The following is a 25447-nucleotide window of genomic DNA, read 5'->3' on the forward strand; positions in this document are numbered from 1 at the left end:
CTTTTGTGTCTTTTTCCCTTAGCACAACCAAGTCTGTACAAAAATCATATATAATAAAAGGTTACATATCTGATTCGTGTATACAGCAATGTATACTTAGGCATCTTCACTGATATATGCATTTCAAATACCATAGGAACACGAAATAAAAGAGAAATTTAAACTTATTTCCCAATTTGAAAGTGTTTCGGCAATAAACATTGTCTAAGGCTCTACAGAGTCTATATGTGGGTAACTGGATGTGAAGCCAGTTGCTCAAGGCCAACTGTACAAATTTACCCCAGACCACTGGTGTCCAGAAATTACTGCCAACTGAAACTGTTTCATGGCCAATTAGAATTGCTAGTTTCAGTCCAGTTTCTAATGGACTACAGTCCTCATAAGAGATTACCATCCTCATAAACTACCAGACCTACAGAAAGGTCAAGGACTGCATTCTCACAAATTTTATCTTCTCAGGTTCTGAAGTATTGCATCATTTCCTTATCAGATCCACCTGCAGTGGTTACCTGTTACAAGTACACTGACTGTCCGCAGCCAGGTAATTCATACATGTAACTTTATAACAGCTTAAATTTGGAGAATAGGATCTGTATACTAATCTATACAGTGAAGAGGGAAACTGAGAAGCTCCTTTAAATGGCAACTCAGTCAGAATAAATTGAGCTCTGTTCTGAATTTTGAATTGTTCCCTATGAGGGCTTCCTCTCCATGAATTATGCGAGGAATCTCCAAATTTAGGCATGTAATATTAGGTGATGAGAATACTTCATTTCCTTTCTAATAGGGAACAAAATATTGGTTTACTTCTGAGCCCTACCAAAGTGAAGAAACAGAAGTATACCTGTACAGCCATTCAGAACTACCAAAATTATTATTAAAATGAAAGTGCATGAAATATCCTGTATGCTTTCAAATCAGAATTGTATTATTTACAGACTATTCTTAGTATATGACATGTAAATACATATCAGAGTTAAAATGTTTTATCTAGTTGATATGACTGTTTAAGAAAAAATCAGCATATTATGCTAAAATACGGGATTATTTTGCCATTGTTGTTTTTCTACTATCAATACACACAAGACAGCCTAAAAAATTTTGGCAGAACTGTCAACAACCTTGACTCACTTAGGTTTCTACTGTTATAAAAAAAGTGCATTCTATTTTAAAGTGATTTGATTTGATAATAAAATTTTCCAACAAAATTTAAACAAACCTGGTGAAATACTCCTTTCCCACATGCCCAAATCAAATTCCATCCTGAGATACCTCAGTTATCACCACTTTAAAATCTTCTGCATTTACATTTTTGTTACCCTGTAAAATGTGTGATAGGCTGCAAGCTTCCACCTGTATTCTTAGGTCTGCAAGAAGTGGATAATTATGTTGATACCCTCTAAGAGCTTCTGTTTTAAGGGAAAATAAAGACTAGCCAATGGAAATATCTTTACTAGCCCACCAGAATACATCTTCTGTTGCCTTTTTCCAGCTTAAAGCAGAAGGGTGTAAAACAATTCTTGTAGATAAAAAATGGAGGCAATATTCATGGAAAAGTCTTTAAACAGTAAACAGACAGAGAGACACATTCAGAAAGCAATTGAGCCTAAATCATCAATATTTGAAAACTTGACTTTGGATATGTTCCTCTCTTTTTGCTAACTAGCTAGTGAGCCTAAGGTGACCAAACCTAACTATTTCAAATAGGTGCCAAAAATGGGGGAATTAATCAGGGACTTACTTTGTAATGATCAAAATTGCGATTATTTGGATACAAATAATTAACTTGCATATAGTATGATTTTCCAAGCTAACCAGACCCCAACCCAGAGTCCCGTTTAAGCACATATATAAGCACCACACTTTCAAAACTATGTAGACTGATCTTTTTTGTGCCCTGTGGCACCATGGCATCTTAGTTGCCTGCACATCTCTGTACAGAGACAGATGTAGTAACCTTTCCGACCTCAAATTTGTTGCATATACGGGAGTTGAATATTGACAATCTGATTATAAGCAGATAGTATGATATATTCTGGGCAAATTTTACTCTTGTTTACATTCATGTAAACACACTGTAGTAAAAGGCCATTGAAGTCAACAGTACAATCCCAGTGGAAATTGATATAAATGAAGTAAAAGCCAGGCTTAATGTTATTGTTGCATCTGTTCTTTTATAAGCACTGCACTGTTATTTCTGGCAGCCCTGAGTGGTGCAGAATGCCACTTCCCCTAGAGGAGCACTGAGAGCATACCATTTCCCTGGGCTTAAAAATATGGAAAAGACATGATGTAATTTTCACTTGTACGATGCCTAGAAAAACTGGCTCACAGAGGACAGGAGGAGCCAGGGCTTTCTCCTGCTGTTTTTTACACCCATGTAAAGTCTGGCCACACTGCTACATGCCTAAATCTGCACATTAGTTTTGATTGCTTATATTTTCTCTGTCTAAACACTGGATCATTTAGGTATGAAAATGAAAATATTTATTTTAAAATAGTTTTACTAGTCTTGAAATTTACTCTTTTCTTCATTCCTCAAGCAACAACATGCCACTGTTACCAACAGAAAAATAAAGAAGATAATCTTGTATAGGATCAAGTAGCAGACCACAATTTTTATCTGTAACTCACAAAAATATTCTAAGCATAAACTGTGGTCTGTGCATAGGTACACAGCTATTCTTCCTTGTAACCCTTGCATGTGAGACACAAGAATCCCAATTAAGGGCAGTTTCAGCCAGAAAGAGAAGGGGCCTGGATTATAACTATTTGGTATCAATGCCACCTTGCTCAGGACTCACGTAACATATCCAAGATTTCTGTTCCAAAGCCTGTCCCTTTCCTCTTTTGGATCTCATCACCTATAGCAAAGCCATATGCCGTAGTTGCAGCAGATTGAAAATAAAGCATCCAAACTTATCAATACCACATCTTAAGGAGATAAAAGAAATATGTTTTGGACTAAACCAAAGTAGACTTTAACAGGAAAAATCCCTCTTGACCCTACCAACACTGATAGGTATTTTACAGCATGTTGGGCTTTATGTACATTTGAACTTATGAATGCCTGGGTACAAACTGCTTCTACTTGCTCCTGCCTCTGGATAAAATGGACAGACCCCAAATGAGTTTAAGGAATAAAGACTATCCCATGGAGCACTTGAAATGCTGACACTTCTCAGGCTCTCAGGGAACCAGGGAGGAATGTCATGATTAGTCTACAACAATTCACCTACTTTCCTATCTGGTGGTTAAACCAAATCCCTTATCTGTCCACTTCTTCAACTGTAGGCTCTTTGAATGGTCCGTGAATAAAGGGGGCAACACCACTAAGGATGAAATGCAGGTTTGCAGCCCGCTGTCTGCTTCTTGGAGACCTAGGAGCAGAGATAAAGCAAGCTGCTTTCTATCGCTGCTCATCACTGCTAGAAAATTAATCGTGTATACTGTACTCTTCTGCGAGACAGTGGGTGGGAGAAAGCCAGATGTAAAGAGAATAAGGAGATCGTGCAGCCACCAACTCTTTCCTGACCATTAAGATTAGTGATCCCTTTCCAGCACTGGCAACAGTGACAGATTAAAACAATGCAAGGAAACGCCGACCATAAACTGCCAAGGGAGGCCAGAAGCAGGGTGACAAAATAGTTGGCAAACCAGAAAACTTCTGCATGTGTGTTTATGTAAATTTGAAGTTTCTACAGTAATTTCAAAAGATTTCTTAAGTAGTTAAGATTTGAAAAAAAAACAGTGCTGCAGAGTTTAGAATAATTTGTCAGCACTTTTTTTGTTTATGTGCCTTTGGGGCACAAAAGGGAAAGTTGTGGTTTCTTGGATGTGAGGAAAATGGGTTAATGAATCTGTAGTGAATTAATACATGAGCTTCACACTTATTCTGTATGAAACAGTCCCATATAGAAAGCCTACACAGCATATTTTAAAAGGGAAAGACATGACCCAATGTGCAACATTTGGTGTAGGGTTTAGGGTTTTATTTTATTATTATGTGGATGCATTTTACAACAAGCTTTCCAGAGATTTAGAGAAGTACAAAATCATGGAAAGTGTACTTCCACATAGGACAACTAAAATGAACTTCAGTATTTTATTTGAGAAACAGCAGCCATAGAACAGTCCAGATTCAATGATATTTTGAATGATGTTAAGGCTATAATGTGCTTCAAAAAAAGCAAAAAAAGCCCTCACAGAAAAACACCCCAAATGCCAAATGCTAATCTGAAAAACATGCATGAAATATAGTTAGTATCACAACAGTGTCATTTTCATTGGCAACACATGGACAAGGGAATGTGGCAAGGCTATTTTTCAGAGCTAATTTCATTTTCAAAAAGTGTAACATACTTTTAAAAGTTTTGACTTTGATCAGGGGAGGGAGTATACTACAAGGCTCTTTGCAAGGTCTCCTGCAGATTATTCTAACGAGGATCAGGAAGTCATAAATGTATCTCAAAGCTACCCTAACATTACTTCCTCAGGCTCAAAATTCTCAAAATTTGCAAGAACTTCATATCTGGTATCTCTCTATATATCAAGTATTTGCATGCGCATAATCAACTTCTATTCACTTTCTTGTTCACCTCTTATGAAAATATCTGATTTGCATAGGATTTACAACTGCACGTGCACCTAACTTTTGCTTCATTTGAATGTTCTAGCCAACTAGGTCACACTGCTGTAATTCATGTTCTCATGAAGTGACATTTGAATGAGAGGATTTCAATTTTTCCTGTTGTATATAAAATACAACCAGCACATACAGATCAGATGCTTTTGCATGCTTGATTTCAGTTTTTCTGTCTAGCTTGCCATTTGTTCGTGCAAATACCTGACCTGTATGATAAGTTTAGTATTTATGAACGGTAGTCAGGCCTGCTCTGGTGTACACACTGAATTTGCTGTCTCTGTTGTTCTTGAATTATACAGTAGCATACAGTTTTGTAAGAGATGACGTTGGTATTAACTTGAGTAGTTTTTAGTCTTTTCCTAAATAAAGACAGTGAATAACAGAACAATAATTCAAATTTTTGGTAACTTTAATTAACATATGTAATAAATTCAGTTAATGGAGAAAACTACTTACGGACATCAATAGAAAAACTGCAGAAGCAAAATGAGGTCCAATGGGAAGCATGTAAACTAAAAGACTGGAGTTTTTTGCAGCAAAAACTACTTCTCTTTATCTCCCATACTAACTCCCAACTCATATGTCTCAGATGAATATACAAAAGCATCATGTCACAGAGTGATCTATTAGACACCTGAGTGTGACAAGGGCTCATTAGAACATTGATTTTAATAATTTCACAGTATGCTATTATGAACCTCTGACTTTTAGACCTGGTTTGTCCCACATAATTTTAGGTATCTGTGCAAATCCAGTGAGTAATTTAGCCCACGTAAAAACAGGATTGCCCATGTCTGTCTCTCTTTTGGACTACAGAGAGCTTAGACTGATTATGCTTCTAACAGGGGTATGTGAAGTTAAATGCCAAAAGCTAGGCAGGCTGAACCTGGACTTCAGAACAGTCCATCTGAAAGGCCACCTGGTTCCTTGGTGCTAGGGACAGAAATGTGGTAAAACTGTCCTGCGCCCTGTTCTGTGCATCACGGGTTGCTCCCAAACAGTGGCTGATTCACCCCAATAATTTTATTAGCTTAAACAGACAGACATCCTGAAAAGAATAAGGAAATCTTCTTGCAAATAAACTGGAGTAAATACAGCTTAACAACATCTGCCAAGAGCAGATCTGTAACGAGTCTGCGACTTGAGCAGCTGTTACCCTTTGAAAGTCCCTGCTAGTCGGGTCACTCCCACTAGATTTTTAACCAATCCCCTCTCCGACTCGCAGAGTACAGTTCAAAGAAGCTGTTTCTTCAGTATGCTCTTCTTTTCCCTAAATACACTTCCACCAGCATTCTTGGGAGACTGCCAACTCACAATATATATTTAAGTACCTTCCATTTACTGAAATGTCACCTCCTTCATTAGACACAGGTGAGTGTCTTTGTCCTTTCAGTATCTTTCTGTGCTACCCGCCAATGACTTTTTTAGTCAAGACTATGGACGTACTGCATTCATTCTCCTTAATCTCTGTGTATTACAATCTAAACTAATGCGTGTAGTTAATATTGAAATATGAAGCATTACCTCGAGATGAGGCAAATTTACAAATTTCCTTAGAAATTACAGAGGGCTCTGTTCAGCCACTGCTGGGAGGTCGCTTTGCGGCGACGGGCAGCATAGCGGCCAGCACAGCTGAAGTCCTCCCAACTCGCCACGCTGCGAGCACACCACCTGGGGCAAGGCAAGGACTTTCCCAGACTACAGAAATTACAGACAAGGAGCCGGAGCTTGCTTATACTGAGAAGTATGGCAAAACAATTTATCTCCAAAGGGAACCAGATGTAGCACTGGTAGAGTGTGTGCTATTCGCAAATTAACTTTTTGAAACACACAAATTGAGATGGGCACATGCGATGAAACCACTGAAGCAGCAGTAAAACTGGAAAGTCTTTAGTGATACATTAACTTAGAAACAAGTTCCAAGCACACATTTTTCTTGCTGCAAAAACTGAAACTAAAAAGACCCAACTTCTGTAAAAGGTTTATTAAAATAGAGCTAGGAAATATATACTATTTTTAAAAAGTTTAGAATTTCCAATGTAAAATGTATTAAAATTACTTTCTTTCATCATTTTAATAACAATGTCTGATTTGTCAAAATAACAGGAAAAAACCTATAAATATCTGTTAAAGGACTATTCCAATAGCATGAAAAAATCTAGTGAAGAAATGACACAGAATATGGAACTGTCATCCCCCATTTCCATATAAAAGGCTGTTTAAAACTGACAAGCACATAAACAGAAAATATAGACTATAAAATTACTCACTTTAAGCATGGATCTTTATATAAAGCTAGCAGAGCACCTTCAATTTAGCAAACTCATTCTGAGGTGAATCGCACAAAAATGGTGTAGCATCTAGCAACGTATTTTCTTTACTTTTGTATACATATAATAGTTTGGTTACTACAATGTATGATGTATCTCTATCAATTTGCCTTAAAATACTGTATACATTAACATTTCTTAAATAATATATTTTTTTAATTATGGATATCACTACACATTTATAAGAAAATAAAAGTATTATTTTTCTTTTCAAAATAAGATCACTGCTGTGATTTATTAGATATTGTAGGCTTATTAGAAAAACATATATAGCATTTCCAGTGCTAGCAAAAGGTATGCATTATGCAAAGTTTGTAGGGAAATCAACAGCTTTAGTAAGCCTAACGATATAATTAGGGGAAAACAACTTTTTGGACATCCAGGTCGTTCCAGTCAGAAACAGAAGCAGCAAACATCAAACAAATATCAGCTAAAGCAGCACCCTAAGTTTAAATTAATGCACATTTTAAAAAAATTCATACTGCTAAAAAAAATTTAAAAAACAGTTTTGACAAGTGGATAGGAAAAGAGGAAAATATTTTAACAGTTCATTTTGACATTTCTCAAACTGAACATTTTGACTCCTTTGAAAAGATTCATGAATGGTTTTTAATGCCAATCACTTAATGGCTGTGATGGCTAGTGTCATGGACCATGTCCCCTTCTTCCAAGGACTGACCAAAACACGGAGAAGGGCTGAAATCACAGCTGGGACTTGCATTCAAGACTCTCAGGTCCCAGGTGTGTTGGGCTACAGAAATTCGGTCTTTTCTCTTGAAACTATTCCACTCTGGGTAAATAACAGCACACTATTTACTGGGTTAGAAGGCGCAAATGACTATCCAATCTTGGTTACTGCTTCTTAGAAGAGAAGAATAACATCTGGTTCTTCTCCCTACTCCAAAGCCAACAGAAGAGGAATTTGACCTCCTTGGTTTCCTACATCTCAGAGAGCAACCAACTCTCTGCAGCATGCAAGATTAATAGGGGAATGGAACGGCTTCTCATAGATAGTTTTGAAACTAACAAAGCCTTTAAATCCTTAAATTTTAAATGTTTTGTTTCAAAATTTCTTCTCATAAAAGCTGCCAGAATTTAATATAGCACAATTATCAAAACTCCTCCTAACATTTTTTCCACTGAAAATTATAGATTCATCAGATTATTTTTTTATTTGGCTCTCTAGAAACAAAACCAATTACTCGCAAAGCTTTGATCCTAATGAAAATTCAGTATGACTTACATAACAGGGTAAATACGAATATGAAAACACAAAATATTATGTAAAATAAGCACATAACTTTTTGCAAGATTGGAGTCACAGACTTATGTTGACAAGTATTTTTTATATGAACTTCTATTTGCTTGTCTCTCATTTTTATTTAGTACTGTGAATTTCCAAAGAAACTCTCCAGAGATTATCCTAATAAAATTCAGATATTTATTCTCAGAATATGAGACGTACTGTCTTTGTAATATTATTTGACTTACTCGTTAAAAAACTATGATGTTCACTAAATATAGACATAGTCATAATAACTGTAACCACTAAGTAATCTAATTTGAATTTCATTAGAAGAAATAACCTAAAATAAAAAAACTTTCTTCTTATAAAGCATTGTGAAAATCATTATGCAAAAAGATAGAAGACAGCTTGAGAAGTCACCAAGTCCATCCCTCTCCTCAAAAGCAGGATCAATTCTCTTTCATTTCTGACAGTTGTTTGTCCAACAAGTTCTTACAAGCTTCAGATGAGGGAGATTCCACAACATCCCCAGCAACCGAACCAGTGCTTCCTTACTTTGCTTTGCTTACTTTTGAAAAGCTTCCTGACATATAACACAAATCTCCTTCGCATCAATTAAAACCAGTTATTATTTCTAGACATATGCTTACAAGAAGTATGAGTCAGCATTTGTTTTGGAAAGTTATAATTAATGGTGACAAAAACAATGACATTTACTGACAAATTGAATATTTTGTAATGGAACGCTAAAAACAAACTGCTTTCACTACTGCTCTGTTATTGAATTCTGTCTATATTAAATAAAATTCTGAGACCCATTTTTGTACTCCACTATAACTATCTTCTTCTGCAAAGAGCAGTATGCATACAAATATTAGAAAACGCATATTTGTACATAAATAAATCAGTACTGATCTGCAATCAGTATCAGCTTTGCCATTACATTTGACAGCAAAAAGACCAGGTTCAAGAGAACTGACCTAGTAAATGGATGTATTTGCTAGGCATGGGCTTAAGAAAGTCCTGAAGTATTATTTTAAATTTTGTATGACCTAGAATATTATCCTTTTGACTAAAGATAGTATTACAGCTCACATATATACAGTGCTTATTTTACTCATTAAAAAACAGGATCATACACCATCTCCAAAGTTTTACCAAAGTTTCTGTGAATCTGCAACTATGTCAGAAGACACTGAGAATGGCCTTTAAATAAGTAACTGAAAAAATACTTTCCATCTGGAAGTACAAGCAAGATCAGAACCAGTGTTACATGAAATGAGACCTAATCACCAGCATGAATAGGAAATTCTTTGATTCATAAACGATTAGGAAGAGTTAAAAATATACAGCTTAAAAGCAATCCAGAAATCTTTTGAAAAGTATTTACTAAACAAAAAAAAAAAAAGTTGAGGTGAAATAGAACCCTTTATTCAACCTGAATAGATTTTTTTCCTTTAAAATTGCATTTTACAACACATATTTATAAAAATATTAGTGAAGGAAATTTCAAACTGAAAATTTTGCTTTCACACAAAACTGATTTTGAAATTAGGCATCTTTGACACATTGATGTAAAAAAAAGTGTTTTGAAAATGTAGGACTGTTTCAGCTTCCTCCTCTTTTTCTGATACAGAATTCGTGTAACAAATTTCAGAGTGTTTTCATACAGGAAAATCATAATTAAAAAGGCTGTAAATGAAACAGTTAATGAAGCTCAAATATTCAATGTTGGATCAACTATATTTTTACTGCTAAAATATTTTTGATCTTTGCTATAATTTCAGTTCTTTGCAGTGGGACAGTTCTTATTCCCAATCATGGCAAACCCTATATAGGCCCAAAATAACATTCTACAAAACTGGTAAAGAAAAGCTAGCTTATTTCTTTTGAAGAGTTTTCTAAATTGCCGACATACGTAATGAACAAGTCGCCTCAGTTACAAGTCAAAAGGGCTGTAGAAAAGATTTAAAGGGAAGAAAAGGAAAGATCTCATTGGTCCATTTATTGTTGATTGCAGGAAAAGAACAGTTAAGGATCATTACCTAAGTTTTTCATGAATAATAATAAACAATAAACTTTATAAATACCATACAAATATTAAACACTGATGCTAAATACAAGGAAATTAAAGCAGAATTTACACAAGGAAAGAAGATGCAGACAGGACAAACAGAGAGACAATACAGAAAGGGACATCCTGTTGGCATCCACTTTTTAATAAAATTGCTGAATAGGTTTAGGTTAATTAATTCTCTTCTCTCTGGGAGGAAGCAAAGCCTTGGGGGCTGCCAAAAAGGTGTGTGTGTGTATGTATATACATATACAAATACATATATACCTGTATGCCTGTATGCCTGTATACATACATACATACATATATATATACACATATACACATACAGGTATACTGGCATATATATATTTCTCTGAGCAGCAATGACCCAATCATTCTATACTGAGAGTTTCTGAACCACAGATTCATTACAGTGGCTAAAGCCATACTCTTGCTAAGTTTTGCTCAATATATGACACCCTGCAATAATTTTTACCACAGATTATGAGATCAAACCCTATCTCCCAATTTAAGATGCAAAGGCACAGAGAAATGAATGATTATAATTTGTCTGTTACTTTGTAGGTGATGGTATGATGCCTGATTTTTGGAAATGAACTCATGGGGAGCTCTAGGGGCACAGATCTTGGTAAAACTATCTCCACAACCCCCAATGTCTTCTGATTGTCTAATTTCACCGTGCGTAGAGGGTTCAAAGCAAGTAGATTTCAGACTGAATAAAATTTACATATGCAGTAATATATACTGCAGAGATTGATTCTTTAGTAAGTGTCTAGCATTTATCTGCCTTTTCTATATCAAGGATGTGAACACAATTATTAAGAACAACATGGATGATATAACCAGATATTTATGAGTCTGCAACACTATCAATACCTCTGTTACTTCACTGTCACCACAAAGTCATCATAGGCAGTTTATACTTTTTACTAAGGAACCAAAATGCCTCTTTCTTGGACTACTTAGAATTTTGGAAAGGTTTGTGTGATTTAGAAAAGAAAGTGAAATTCCTCAAAGTTTGTATCATGTATAACGTAAACAAAGAATTATATCTATATATTTGGCCAAATGGGTTAGCAGGCTGAATTTCTGAGCTTCTGGCTTTTGAATATCTTGAATATTTTACAGCAAGCCTTTCATACTGTAGAACCTCTGTGCCTGCTCCACCACACTTTCTAGGAGTCACATCCACAAATTACTTTCTATTGTATTTCAGAGTCTTCGCTTAACATAATGAAAGAGTTAAATAACAAGATATATAAGCCCTGACATTGCACAGACAATCTCTCTCTCTCTCTCTCTCTCTGTAAATATATATATAAATGTTGAATGAATACATGCTACATGTAATAGTTAAAAACCCAAAGCACAGACATACTCTCCCAATTTTGGTCTGTCTGAGCTGCTCAAAGATAACTGGAAGAGCTACATATGTACTAAAACCAGGAAATAAAAACATTTTAGCTATCCATTATCAAGGGATTATTGTTTTAACAAGATGTATAGAATCATATTATCATTCTATTAATTCAATAATCTTGATGTTGTTACAAGACTGAGACAGTTATCAAAACAGGATTATTCTTGTACAAAAGGATCATATTCTTTAATGGGACGGAGATGTCATACAAGCTACAATGTCATAAAGATAACAAATGCAGGATTGAGCTTGCAGTGGTAATGAAGTTATGTTGGCATACATGGCTCCACCAAAATAACTGGTATTTCATAAACATATAAATACATCTGTTTAAGAAACTATCATTCTAATGATGATTTCATGAAATCCCTCACAAAGTGGCATTTTATTTTATACACACACACACACAATCACACACACACACACTCTGAAAATCTGTACGTATTTTCTTTTGTATGTGGTTTCAAAGCTCTTTCATTAACTCAGCCTTGCAGTGACAAATATAAGAAAACCTTCTCTTCTTTTGAAATTAAATGAAGATTTAGAGTAATTATTATAAAACTACTTTGTCCTTGAGGACATTGGTCTTCAAGTTTTGCATGGGTTTTCAACTAATCCCATCTCCTCAGAGAAATGTTAGGAATTATTCTTCATGACTCAGTTCATTCCTGCTGTTCCTTAGTAATTGGTAGCCAATCTAACATTTCTTATATGTTCTTTCTTTCATATAGCTTTAGTCAAAAAGAATAGGTTTTGGACATGCAATTTATTTTACTGCTTGATTTCTGTGTGTAGCTAGTAACAATGCCCACGCTCAAACCTACATGGCATACTAAAGTTTGGGACATACAGAAATTCAAGATAATCACGAAGTGGTTTCAATGCATGTTCTTCTGTTCACACAGTTACTAGTTCCTACTGTATATGATCTGGTACATCTATTATGGGGATATGAGTGTAACTATACAGTTGTAAGAAGACCTGAATTCTAATGATTTCTAAGCTGACTACAGGTCTGAGTTTTGGTGCAGGCAAAGCACCAACACTGCCTCTTATCAAGCTTTGAATGACATGTTTGTAAGACGGATGGTGGCAGTTTCACTTCTGTTGGTGTTAGCCTTAATCACCACACATGTGATTTTCACTTCATATAGTTCATTAGATATACATCCTATGAAACCACATAGAGAGAACAGGCTTCACTTGAACAGCAGTATGTTTAGCTACCTGAGGTTGTCATAAAGAAGATACCATTGTAGCTACATTACTACATAATTATGTCCTGTAGATTTAAATAAAAACTTGGACTTTTAAGTATGTCTGTGTGTTACGCATATACTAATGTATATGAACATACAGAAGCTGGCAAGGTGGTATGCTGGTTTAACAGATCAGGGATGCCACATTATTCTGAAATGGTGAATTCAGGCACTGGCCAACTCAAGACTAAACACTGAACAAGGCGTAAGTTCAGGCATCATTTGTAGGTTACTACTAAATGCCAGCTTCTTAAGGCTACCAGTATACAAGACAGGTTTTTCTGAATGAATACCTATATTTCTATTTTCTTTTGTTCAGATTAGGATCTTAGAGCAGCCACCATTAACATTACCAACAACTTGGCAATCGTTGAAAAAATGTTGACTTTAATAGCATCTGCTGTATTCAGTATTTCTGAGAAATCAAGATGGAGCAGATGCCCTTCACTCCTTATCTCATACTCCTGAAAGATGTTACACTGATACGACAGCTGAAGCGTACACTTCTCCAACTTCAACCCCAGATTTATACGATAGTTAGTGAATATACAGCTAAGATTGAGAAAGGATTATTACAATCTGAACTGCAGCAAAAATAGAAATGGTAGAAGTTTACTGAGGAAGACAAACTTTTTTCTTAGAAAAATATCTTTGGAATTCTCCTATATTGCATCCTTAGTGTTAGCTAAAATAAGATTATACAACCAAAGTTCTTGTACTCTTTCTCCCTTTGCAGATCAATCATGTTCGATAATGAAAACTACTGCCAAGCTAGCTGCAGCTAAAATAAAGTTTGCATGGCCACCAAAACGGCACTTCACATGTACGAGGTGAGTCTGATACTGCGACATTTAAAAGGCAAAAATTACTACTTAGTTGCTTTACTGTTACTTTGTGTCAATCATGTTACTTGGCATAAAAGAGAAGTGTTGTCAGGAATATTGTCTACGTCCTGAGTGAAAAAACAAAACTCTGAAAGTGAATGGGAGGGACAGAAACTATAGAAATGAGGAAAAATTTCACTTACATTTATCCAAGATGGCTGGCGCTATTACTGTTGAAACTCTGCTATGGGCTGAGGTCACATGACCCTGTAAGCTAAAATAGAGAAGCTTCAGCTGAGGGTAACTGAAGCTGCAGAACATTAAAATACATTTTAAGGTTATAGGTACTGACTGGAGTTTTAATTTCTGAGACCTATTTTTCCCAAGGCATGAAAAGTGATCTCTACTTTCTGGTCATTTTTCAAGCCTGGAGGGAAGAGATTTCCAGTATTATCCTCAACCTCATAATAACTGTGTATGTATGCATACAATACATGCTATGATAATATGATGGTACCATTGGCATGAATTTGGAGTTGCCACATTATTCACAGATGGTGAATCCATACGTGATTTATGCAGATCCTCCCAAACACAACCAGAATAAAAACTTTATACAACATCACATCATCATGTATGTAGGAAATGTGAATTCTATACTAGAAAAGCTACTTTAAAAATCTGGTAAAATGTGTAAAAATGCCATCATAGAACTTTTTCCCTTCTGTAAAGTTATTTTTTTAGATTGTAGTACACTTCAGAGGGAGACTGACAACTTACATGTTAAAAAAAAATAAAAAAATGAAATAAACTTTATATGCATATCAGTACTGTAGTTTGAAAACCTATTGCATTTTAACCTCCCAGGGCTTAAAACAAGTGTGTGCTCTATTGGCAGCTGGAATCGTCTCTTAACCACGCATATAAAGATCCTACTGTTGGCTTCAGTAGGTGGCAAGATAGTGGATTTTTCACTAGCGGTGCATTGAATGTTCCCTCTTCTAGCCCACAAGATACTGTGCTTTTGGGAAAAGAACTGATATGCAAAAGAAAAAAGGGCGAAAAGAGAAAACAGTAGCTTGGAAAATTATTGTTAGTATTAACAGCTGCTTAGAGATTTGGAATGACAGAAAGAAAGAGACTAGTAAAGTTCAGATGAGAAAAGTGCAGGACAAATAACACTACAGTTTATTACCCGCATACCAGGACTGCATGTATGATATCTGTTTATGCAAATATACACCTGTGCATATACATGTATAAAGATATACATGCAATGTACAAACACAGATTTCTATAATATGTTCCTTAAAAGCATTTCTACATCTGAAACTGGGAAAAGCAATTACGAGACCACAAGGAAGGCAACCAAATCTGAGCTACAGAAATCCTGAAGCAGAAAAGTAATAACAAAAGCACACATATCATACATATTGGATACATGGGAAACCAGAAGAGACCAGGGGAACGACAAGTTGCCAAGAAGTGCAGTAAAGGGCGGAGTCTCTTTCCTTTCTGAGAAAACTTAAAAAAATAATTCTCATCATATCATATAGGAGTTTACTTCATTTCTCGTGCAACTCTAATGTTATTTATAAAAGAAGACAAACTGAAACACTATCAAGATCTTATATCATTTTGTTATATCGAAATAAATAGTGTGCAAAATCAAAACTAGGGAACCCAGTCAAACTGTTACGCATGATAGCCATTTTTATAAAATCAACCCTAGAAGTCATCAGAATCTGACTGAATAAGATAAGATAGAATAAATGACAAATGAAAAAGACAACATGATTCTAACAAAAGGACTACTGGGGGAAAAAAGCAGGTAAAATTTTCCTACAAAAAGAGACTGCTGTATTTTAGATTTTTAATAATATTCTCAAAGACAGAAAATGTTACCCAAATTATGAGATCATCTTAATAGAATAGAAGAAGTGGTAGTGAATGCATCTGTGACAGAAAACTGCGTATTTTACCTTTACCAAATCAACTTTCAATACTTAGAGGACAACTAGCTTGAAGTTTCACAAATACTTATGAGCCTATGTAGAATGAGTATTTCTTAGTCTAGATGCTACAGGACAGATGCCACAACACCAAAACACCATATCCCAACTGGAACTAGTTGCTCTCCTTCAGTTAATGACAAACCCTAACAAAAAATAACAAACTGAAATTGAATTAATTAGGCTCTCTATGAATGGTCTAACAGAATTCATTCAATCTAAACAGGATTTGTTTGACTGTGTAGACTATAGTCTAATACACTCAGTGTGAAAAGAGGTAAAGCTCTACCACCAGTAAGCCCGGCTCATTTCATAAGAAAAATGAAGCGAGAATAGCAGGAAATCACTAAATCTAATACAGATGTCTATGCTGTAGACACCTACATCCCACTTCGTCATCTCAGGCATTTCTGTTGTACAACTCACTAAATCTTAAATTAGATGTTTAAATCAGATCGGATTAACTTTCCCTTTAAATTGTCAACTGTGTATTGACTACGAGTGCCTTGACTATGAATGGAATCTGCAGGTAAGTGGTGGAGATGCCGTGCAACCATCTACAGTCTGGTGCAATAAATCCCTCCTCAAAGAAGCCAATTATCCAGACAGCGAAGCAGTCTACCTGAAGTAGTCATTCATATCTATGTTAAATAGCGGTAAAATCAGTGCATTTTATATTTACTTCCTATATTCACTTTGACTTGCATCAGGTAAATAGAATGCCCTAAAACTTGCTCCAGTTGAACAGCAAAAGTAAAAATACCATCCAATTACTTTAGTTTTCATTCAGGTATGGTAAGGTAACGGATGAAGAACACTGCTGATATCATCAATCGCTTTATTTTATTACAGCACGTGTGTATATCCCAGCCAAATATACCACATGAAAACAAACAAGCCAACCTTCAATTCGCTCTTTTTCTCCCCAAGTTTTAAGACAAACTCGCTCTGCGGAATAAAATGAATGAAAACGTTGGCATCTGTGTCCCCCCACGCACAGAGACACCAGTCAGGGAACTTTAAGTACTACATGCAGACTTAAAAAACTACTGAAAAAATCAGCGTGATGTGTCAGGAAGTCAGATACTTGACAGGCTGACTCCAATGGCAATAGCTGTATGTGCGAAATGTTATTTTAAATATAGCTCTATAAGTAAAAAAAAAGAAAACACTCTGCCAAAGCTAAAAAGAATAAACAATATATATGTACTTCTAAATATGCGGTAGGTCAGTATAAACTTTTAATATATTCTACACCCTTTGGATTTATATAGATTATAAGATTAGATATGACAGTTGGCATAGTCTTTTAGAGAAATATATGACATAAAAATAGCCAGCCAGCAAGGCAACAATGCCATTTTGATAATCAATTTCAAAATTGAATAGAATTTCCAGAAACAGTTTGGACGGAAAATTATCTCACAGCATCGTGGGGGATGGTACACTGGTTTCAATGAATTGGCTGAATAAATAAAATAAAATAAAACAAAACAAAATAAAATAATTATTTTGTAAATATTTACAGATTAATTCAAATTTATCAACTAAGAAAATTAACCGGAAAGCAGATTGACTGCACCTCACAAAACTCAGCGATCACCATAAATCCAGACAAGTTTCCAGATTCCATCAGAATAGAGGTCATGTTCTAAATGAAGGCAGAATTTGTAATGCATTATTCATCTATATGAAAATATTACAAGGTGAGACAACTTTTTTTATAGTTTATTACCACAGCATATTACAAAATGCATTTGTAAAATAAATGTTTAACCGACAATGCTGTGGCAAGTCGTTACAAAGTATATTATAAGACGCAAATACTGTTAAAATACGTGTGTATGTTTAATGCATGAATTACAGTCATCAGACATGGTATAAATCGTCATAAAATTTAACAAACGATAATAAGGTATTTATAAATGGCATCTAAACATAAAGTGTGCACAGAGAAGTAAACGGTATTAAAATTAATCCTGGTATGAAGGCTCTTTTTTCCTTGTCTTTTTACTCAGAACAAATGAGGTTAGCTGATTTTATTGTTTGGATTCTAGTAAGTGATATCCAAGGTAAACTCTTGGTATCCTTCCAAAGAAGACAAAAATTTCCATCTAAGAATTACCAACAGATTTCCAGAATAAAATTACAGACAGTTCTCTATCAACTTGAGAGCACTGATTAGCTTTAACAACACTTTCAGCCCGCTTCTTATGAAGAATTAAAATCCCCTGAATAATTCTGAGTTACTAGTGCTACAGAAATTTTTCTTGAGATGATAAACTGCTGAAACTCCACTGTATTGTTCTTTCTGTTCTTCTGAAAAAACTGTCTTTAATGAAGTAAGGAAGCAACAGCAACAGCTATGCCTTTTAAATTCTGCACATTTGATCAGCCATACTCAGGGCATGGTTCTAGACCTGTATATGCCTTTGTATTCTATTACAGTTCTAATAATTCAATACCATAAAGCCAAATGTTGATCACAGAAAAGATATTCATGCTATTTGGCACATGTGTAGCATTAAAAAAAGCAGAGAGCAGTCACCAGGGTACCTCTTAGGGCATTACGGGAACAAACGTGCGTGCCTGAGAAAGGAAATGAATGCACATCTCATCTGTAACAGTCAGGCTAAATGACAGGCAAAATCATGGAAATAAAGAAATGTCCTTACTTCCAAAATCATCAGATAAGTCTCTAGAAAAAAATGGACCTTCTGACTAAAGAGAGAGAGAAGGTAACTACAGAGCGATGCCACAGTCACGTCCTGCAAGCTTTTGTGCAGAGATTTGTTGGTACGTGAAATCACTCATAATTACAATATAGAACTTTAATGATTTCACTGTAACTAAATAATGTTATAAATCTAGTTTAAATCTTTCATGTTTCAATTGCCGAGAAGCTGATCTCCAGCTTCTGAAGCACAGTCGAAGAGCATTAGCTGGATCTGAGAAACCTGAGCTGGTGATTGCAGTGTTGACATTATTCTCTCTCTTCATTTTCTCTGAAGTTTAACAAGATTGAATGCCTGAAAACAAAACCTAACTACATTCAGGAAGGAAACAAAGCATTAATTTTGACAGAATAGGCAGGAAAAAAGAATTTTTGCATGGTTTAAAAAATAAACTAGACAAATTCAAGGATGAAAAATCTATGTGGAGCTTTTGAACGCAAAAGTTTCTTGAGCCTCCCATTGCTGGGACAACGTAAAACGGAAGCAGCTCCATTTTTTATCTTGTCTTACCTCTTACCCTACTCCCCTCCCCAATGCACCTGGAGTAGTCACTTGCAGAGACAGGGTAGTAGGATCTGACCCACCTAGTCTGATACTTCTGTACATGAACAAAGTATGTGGAACCAGCCTGAACTTTGAACTGACATGGCACATAAAGACATGCTACATCTCAAATGGGACAACTCAGTGCATGGATTACCAGCTGCAGCTTTACAGAGTTTATACGAGATCAATTTTCTGCGGATGTGGAGACGAACACACATTTCTATGGAAGCTGCCTAAGGAAAACACTATTATATGCAACTGTATGCAATTGTATGCTGTAAATTTCCATATTGAAGTAGAAAAGACACTGGTACACTAAAGATAGAAAACAATTTCTTTTCCCAACATTTCATCAGAAAGGCCCACTCTACACAGTACTCACTCCTTAGCGGGCCTATGGTAGGTGTTTTCAGTGTTTTAATTAAGTGGCTCCAAACTTTCTTGACCAGCAAAGTATCCAGAAAATTTGTGGCTAATTGCTTCTTTTTCCTTAAAAGTCCTCATATGCCAGGTCCTGCAGGAATTATTTGCTTCTTCAGCTTTTCCAAACATAAAGAAACGTGGCAAGGTAAACCAGAGACCCCAAAGTCAATCCTAAGCCATTCCTGTTTGTGTGCATATATTGTTTCCTTAAGATGTGACCATTTTGTTAAAATGACTGAGCAAACAGTTCTTGGATAAGAATGACTGTCTCAAAGTTAAATCAAAGGTCAGGAAGATACTGCTTGGAAGTGTGAAAAATGCTTTGAAGGACACTTCCCCATGCTTCCGGCAAAGGCATTGTTCCTTGCTGTACTGTGACACTGCTGGATAGCGCTTAACCTTCCTTGTGAATGTGGACAAGTCACAAATCAATCCACCAGAGATAAAAAAAGCAACAGAGAACAAAAACAGAACACACACACACACACACACACACACACACACACACACACACACACACAGAGAAAGGACCAAAAAGTCCTAGAGTAAAGTGAGGCTGGAAAAATGTAAGATAAAAAAAAAGAATATCAGAAATAAAATTACCAATAAGTAATTTTCATATATCCATTCATATATCCTGAGACTACATGACAAACACTTCAAAAACAACATAGGCATTGCTTAATACAGGAAGTGGTCTTACCAGCATTGCTGTTGTGCAATTATAAATGCAGGAAATTATTAATAAAAAGAATATAGTAACCTTCTACATTTCTATAGCTGACATTGCATCCCTCTTTGCTGAACAGATAGATATCTCTGTGGCAGAATAACTCAGCAGAAACAAGGAAGCCAACAGCCCACTGATTCATACAGAAATTTATTCAATAATTCACTCTAGATAAATCGAGAAATCTTCTCATTCCTTAGAGGGTTTCTATGTCTGATCTAATAGAAATTAAAAGATTATATATATTAACTGGAATTATTCTCACGTGTGTAAATATCCAACTAAATGGACTTTAAGTACAGCTGAAATCTGACAATTAGAGTAAGTCTTCCTTCAAAAATTAAAATCTTGTTTTGTTTTTATTTTTGCTTTCCCACTTTATCTGTCTTCTTTTTAATTAATTATTCACTTACAAAAATGGCTTTTATCCCAGTGTACTTGGCAGCTTATGCTAGACACACATGACAGGAGAAGGCCCACTACTCTAAACATGAATTGCCCAAACCTGTAGTTTCATGGTTTCATATTACAGGACACAAAGCCACAAAAAAGCTGAACTGAAAATATGTGCCATCCACCGCAAAACTGCAGTGTGCTCAGCTTGTATTTGGAGTAGCTCAAATTCCCAGAACGGTAATGGCACTCTTTGCATTCATGCTTAGAGAATAAACTTTTTTAAAGGAGTAAAACAGGAATTTTCTTGAAAAATAAGAAATTAATGAAATGCAAACCATCAATTCTATTATTCTGGGAGTTTGGTATTAAATTTTCAGACATCCTGTCTCAGTGCATGCAAGCATTTGTATCTTTTGCTAAATTCTCTACTCTAGTGATATTTTGTTAAGTTTCTCACCCAGAGATTTCTTAACCAACTCATATGAGCGGTTAAAACTTCTTCTAGAGCATGGAAGGGTTAATGGTCCAAATACCGACAGAAGTGCAAAGATACATGTTTTAAAGAGGTGTCCTCCAGGATCAGAGTTAGCTGATTTAAAAGATTAGTGTAGCTTAAATACATTGTCTTTGAAGAATGAAGTGCCTCATTTAAAAAGTATGACATCCTAAAATGAAAGGCAGTCCTAGGAAAGGAGCTGGTTGGAGAAATATTGGTAAGATTTACTCTCAATGTTTGCTGAAAAAGGCTATAAAGCAATGAAAAAGATATGTTATTCATGGGAATTGGAAAGCAACTCAGTGCCTTTCTTCGAGAACAGGGCTTTGGAGTTTAAATCTTTATATTTAATGGCCCTCTTGATCTGACCATTCCAGGGTTGCTATGGACTGTATCCAACAAATCTTGGCATTCATCTCACAGGGTCTTGACCTAGCCTACCTGCAATTAGTCCGATGAGATTTACACATTCTTTAGATAAGAACAGGAGACTTTCTGTGGAGCAAAAATTCAATTTATGTACAAACACAGACTAGTACTCCCCGTAAGACAGGATACAAAGAAAGAAAAAGAAATAGAAGAGAAGCAGAGAACCAATATCCAGAGAGTCTGAGATATGACTGCAGTGTTAAATAGGATAATCAGTAAATACTCTTTACAGGCAGGTAGTCCAAGCCTAGAGAGACAGAACCGGAAGAATGGAGTATAACTGAAAGACTCATGCATTCCTATATTGCACAATCCAGGAATAAGATTTCATTAAGACAATTAGTGCAACTCATTTAACGGCAAATGGAAATACCAGAACTCTGTGATGGATGTATAAGCACTTAGCTTCCACGACACAAAAAAAATGCATGCAGTCAAGATGAAGGAGTGAAGCACAACGACAATAAAATGAAAATGGGTACTGTATGTGATTTTTAAATGAAGGATGAGTGAAATATAAAAATAAATAGGTAATTCATGTACATTAGATTAGACTTTATATTTTTAAAGACTCAATATTCAATCTGTTAGAGTACATTTGTAATACGAGTATGAAAATATTTTATTTAAAATTTCTCATTTGATGGGTTGGGTAAGAAGGTGAATATAGAATCTTTAAGATCTTGAGCAAGGGGAAAAAAACAGTCTCTCTAAAGAATTTTCATTCTTGGAAAATGAATTTTGGAGATGTCCCCAAACTTTAGTGTAACAGCTACAACAGATGAAAGCAAAAAAGTTACTGCCAAAGCAAACTATCAAAAAATAAAAGACTTCCTAGAAAACAATGTGCAAACAGAACAGCATCTTACTGTGACCCATATGAGCACATGGGAAAAATTTTGACAAATATGATAACCTGATTTAACATACAGGGAGTTAAGAAAGGCATGACAATGTTCTGGTGACTTTATGACTTTGTCAAGATGACCATACCTTATGATACATATTTCACTTTCCTTTTTTTTTAAATGAGAAATTCCTGAATGCTAAGCTTAGTATGAACCTGATTCCAAAGGTTTTAGAAATACTAGCTCAGCCTATGACGAAATGGATGAAAATAGCTACTGAATGTATGCATCTGCAGTCAGTCTGCAGTGAAAACTGGCATTTTTGTTTTGTAGGGGAAAACCAAGGTACCCACAAGGTTCTCTTTGCAGCCCATACTAAATGCCTCTATATTAAATTCTTGTGAGGGAGTACCTCTAAAAAGGCCAAGAAGACAGAGAATCTGGAGCTTTCTATCTCAGCTGAGACCTATATCTATTCTCTCAGGTTGCCTGTAATCCTTGCCTGCAGCCCTAAGGAACAAATTGTGAAAGCATCCACTCATAATTCTGAGGTGCTCTGGTGTAAGAGGTACAACCCAGCATTTGTCGAGATCTGATTGAATCAAAATCATTTATAGGCAGGAATTGTGCAAAGACACTGAAATACCAATGCCAAGAAGAAGAGATTCAGGTCATAAAACGTAAGACTTTTCTATGCAGTGCTGTCTGCAACTAATACAATGCTCCTGGAATACAGACAATGAAGGGTCCATGGTCTATTTTGTTCTTACTAAATTTTAGAATCATAAGGCTATATAACAGGAAAGGACTGAGAGAGATCAACTAGTCTAAAGCTGAACAAAGCACTATACAGGTAAGTTAAACCTGAAAAAGTCTCTACAGAGAATCCATAAAAACGTGCACATGTATTTTATTTAAGTCATTTAGCTGTACAAACTTTTAGTGTAGTTTGGGTAACTTTGTAGATTTGGGTAAATAAGTTGACATCGTTGTCTTCAGGAACCAAAGCTCCATGAACTTGTCAAACGACAGGTTTGTACTGTCTGCTCAAGATTTAGGGAGTAAGACAATTTCACAGACATCAAATACAAACTTTTTTTCTCTCAACTAACAAATTATTAGCATTTCTGCTAATATTTTTTAGAAGCAAGCTTAAAAACATTTATATTTAGACTATTTTATCTAGCAAAATATTTTCTACAGTTTTGAAATAATAGTTCTTGCTGTTAAAAAGTACTACATACAGCTGACTCTCAGACATAGAAACATACATGAAAATGAAGCCACATTCCCCTGTGGTTGTCAAAATACAGCTCCACTAGGAGTTACATACAAAGTATGGCAGGAAATAGTTAGACTGCATAGCAGAAAAACCTGCGGAGAGAGGGAAGAAAGAAATCATCCTTTTCAGGCTCGTGAGTGGCTTTTTGTATTAAAATGAAACACCCCCAAATCAGTATAATATCATGAGACATACTTCCAACTAAAAATGGTATTATAGTATTTTTGTCAGCAAGCATCTCATCAATTTTTACGCATCTTGGATTGTTTCCTTGTTTCAATTTTACTGCATTCTGAGGAAAGCACAAACCGTTTCCTCTCCCATATTGTGATTTTTGTTATTTTTTTACTATCACTGTAAACAGTGTAAGCAGTTAAATTGCCTTAGGACAATCAATGTGTATGCCCTGTGTACATACATGTATAACACAGGACTTCAAAGTGTATATGTTAATTCTGAGTTTCTTCTACCATCATGGCATTCACTTCCTTACCATTCTACATTCCTCTGGAGTGCCTCAAAGTCATCTCCAATCTTGATAAAGCTAAATCATTTTTTGGGTCGTCTTCAAAATTGGACACATACCATATACTTCAGCCCTTTTTCCAGCTCATTAATAATATATTAAACAATGTTGTTTAATGTATAGGTCTGTGGTAGACAGAAATGTTAACCTTTTGCCATTCTGAAAATGGACAATTTATTCCTCCTCTATCTTCTGTCTCTGAGCTTGTTTCCAACTAATGACGGAACTTTAACTTTCACCCAGAACTATTCAGTTTTCTTAATAACCTCAGGTGAAGGACTGTGTCAAAGGCTTTTTGAATGTCCTTGTGAATCATATCTCTTGGCTTTACTTTAAAAACTAATTTATTTTGGAGACACTTACAAATATTTCTTGTAGATTGAAAATAAAGGAGTTTTCTTAATAGATGTAATAGAGATTTGTGTGTTCTGCAATTTCAGTAAACTTTGGAGCCACAAAAAAAGAGCATAATTTATCTCCCAGGAAGGTCAGACCACCAAAAACTTCTGGTGAAATCAGTAATGCAGAAAAATTAATTCTAAGGTCTTCTTTTATCCTGTTGGAATGAAGTACTTCAATACACATGATGAATCATACAGGCTGGTGAAAGACGCAGTAGCAGTAGTAGGAGCAGCAGCAGTAGTAGTTGTACAAGAAGTACTGTGATTATATGAAGACTTACATGTTACTGACCAACGGTAAGCACTGTACAAATGCAGAATAAAATGATCGTTCTATGAAAGACAAGAGATGACAGAGACAGACTGACAGGAAATACTTGTCATGATAGTAGGTAATATATGTTGCTAAGCTTTCTATGCATAAACTGGAAAAGTCTGAATGACTGACTTGAAGGAGGATAATGAGGTACCTTTCTAATGTTTATAGGAAGATCCTCACAATCATTACCGACAGCACAGGAGAAAGTACAATAGGGCTTATCTGAAAATCTAGAAGTAGGAAATTAATGACTGCTTTTTTTTTCTGTTTTTTTTTTTAACTTTATGAGAAGTAATGGGTATGGTGAAGACAGTCTGTGAAGGATTTTAAAACCTAAAATAAACAGCTGGCATTTGATATTTTGAAGGGAAACGGGGGAAAGACATGGAGAAAGAGGCTAGGAAAAATAATCTGTGCAGAACAGTGGCAGCAATGAGACACAATAACATTTGTCACAAGCAGAAAAGATGCCAGTTGTAGTAACCGGAATGAGGAGAACCCGC

At 35.5% G+C, this 25447-nt stretch overlaps 1 protein-coding gene across 11 annotated transcripts in view; it reads right to left on the bottom strand.

Annotated features, from left to right (window-relative positions):
- FOXP2 (forkhead box P2) overlaps positions 1–25447 on the bottom strand; it is a 442171-nt gene that overhangs the window by 72351 nt on the left and 344373 nt on the right. The window contains exon 3 of one of the 11 annotated variants that reach the window (XM_064507620.1): positions 14005–14075. The exons of the other annotated variants lie outside the window; for them this stretch is intronic. The gene's annotated coding sequence lies outside the window, so the exon portion shown is untranslated. The remainder of the gene's footprint in view (positions 1–14004; positions 14076–25447) is intronic. 11 annotated transcript variants of the gene reach the window in all.

The sequence above is a fragment of the Dromaius novaehollandiae genome, chromosome 1 (genome assembly GCF_036370855.1).
Source record: "Dromaius novaehollandiae isolate bDroNov1 chromosome 1, bDroNov1.hap1, whole genome shotgun sequence".
Taxonomy (NCBI): domain Eukaryota; kingdom Metazoa; phylum Chordata; class Aves; order Casuariiformes; family Dromaiidae; genus Dromaius; species Dromaius novaehollandiae.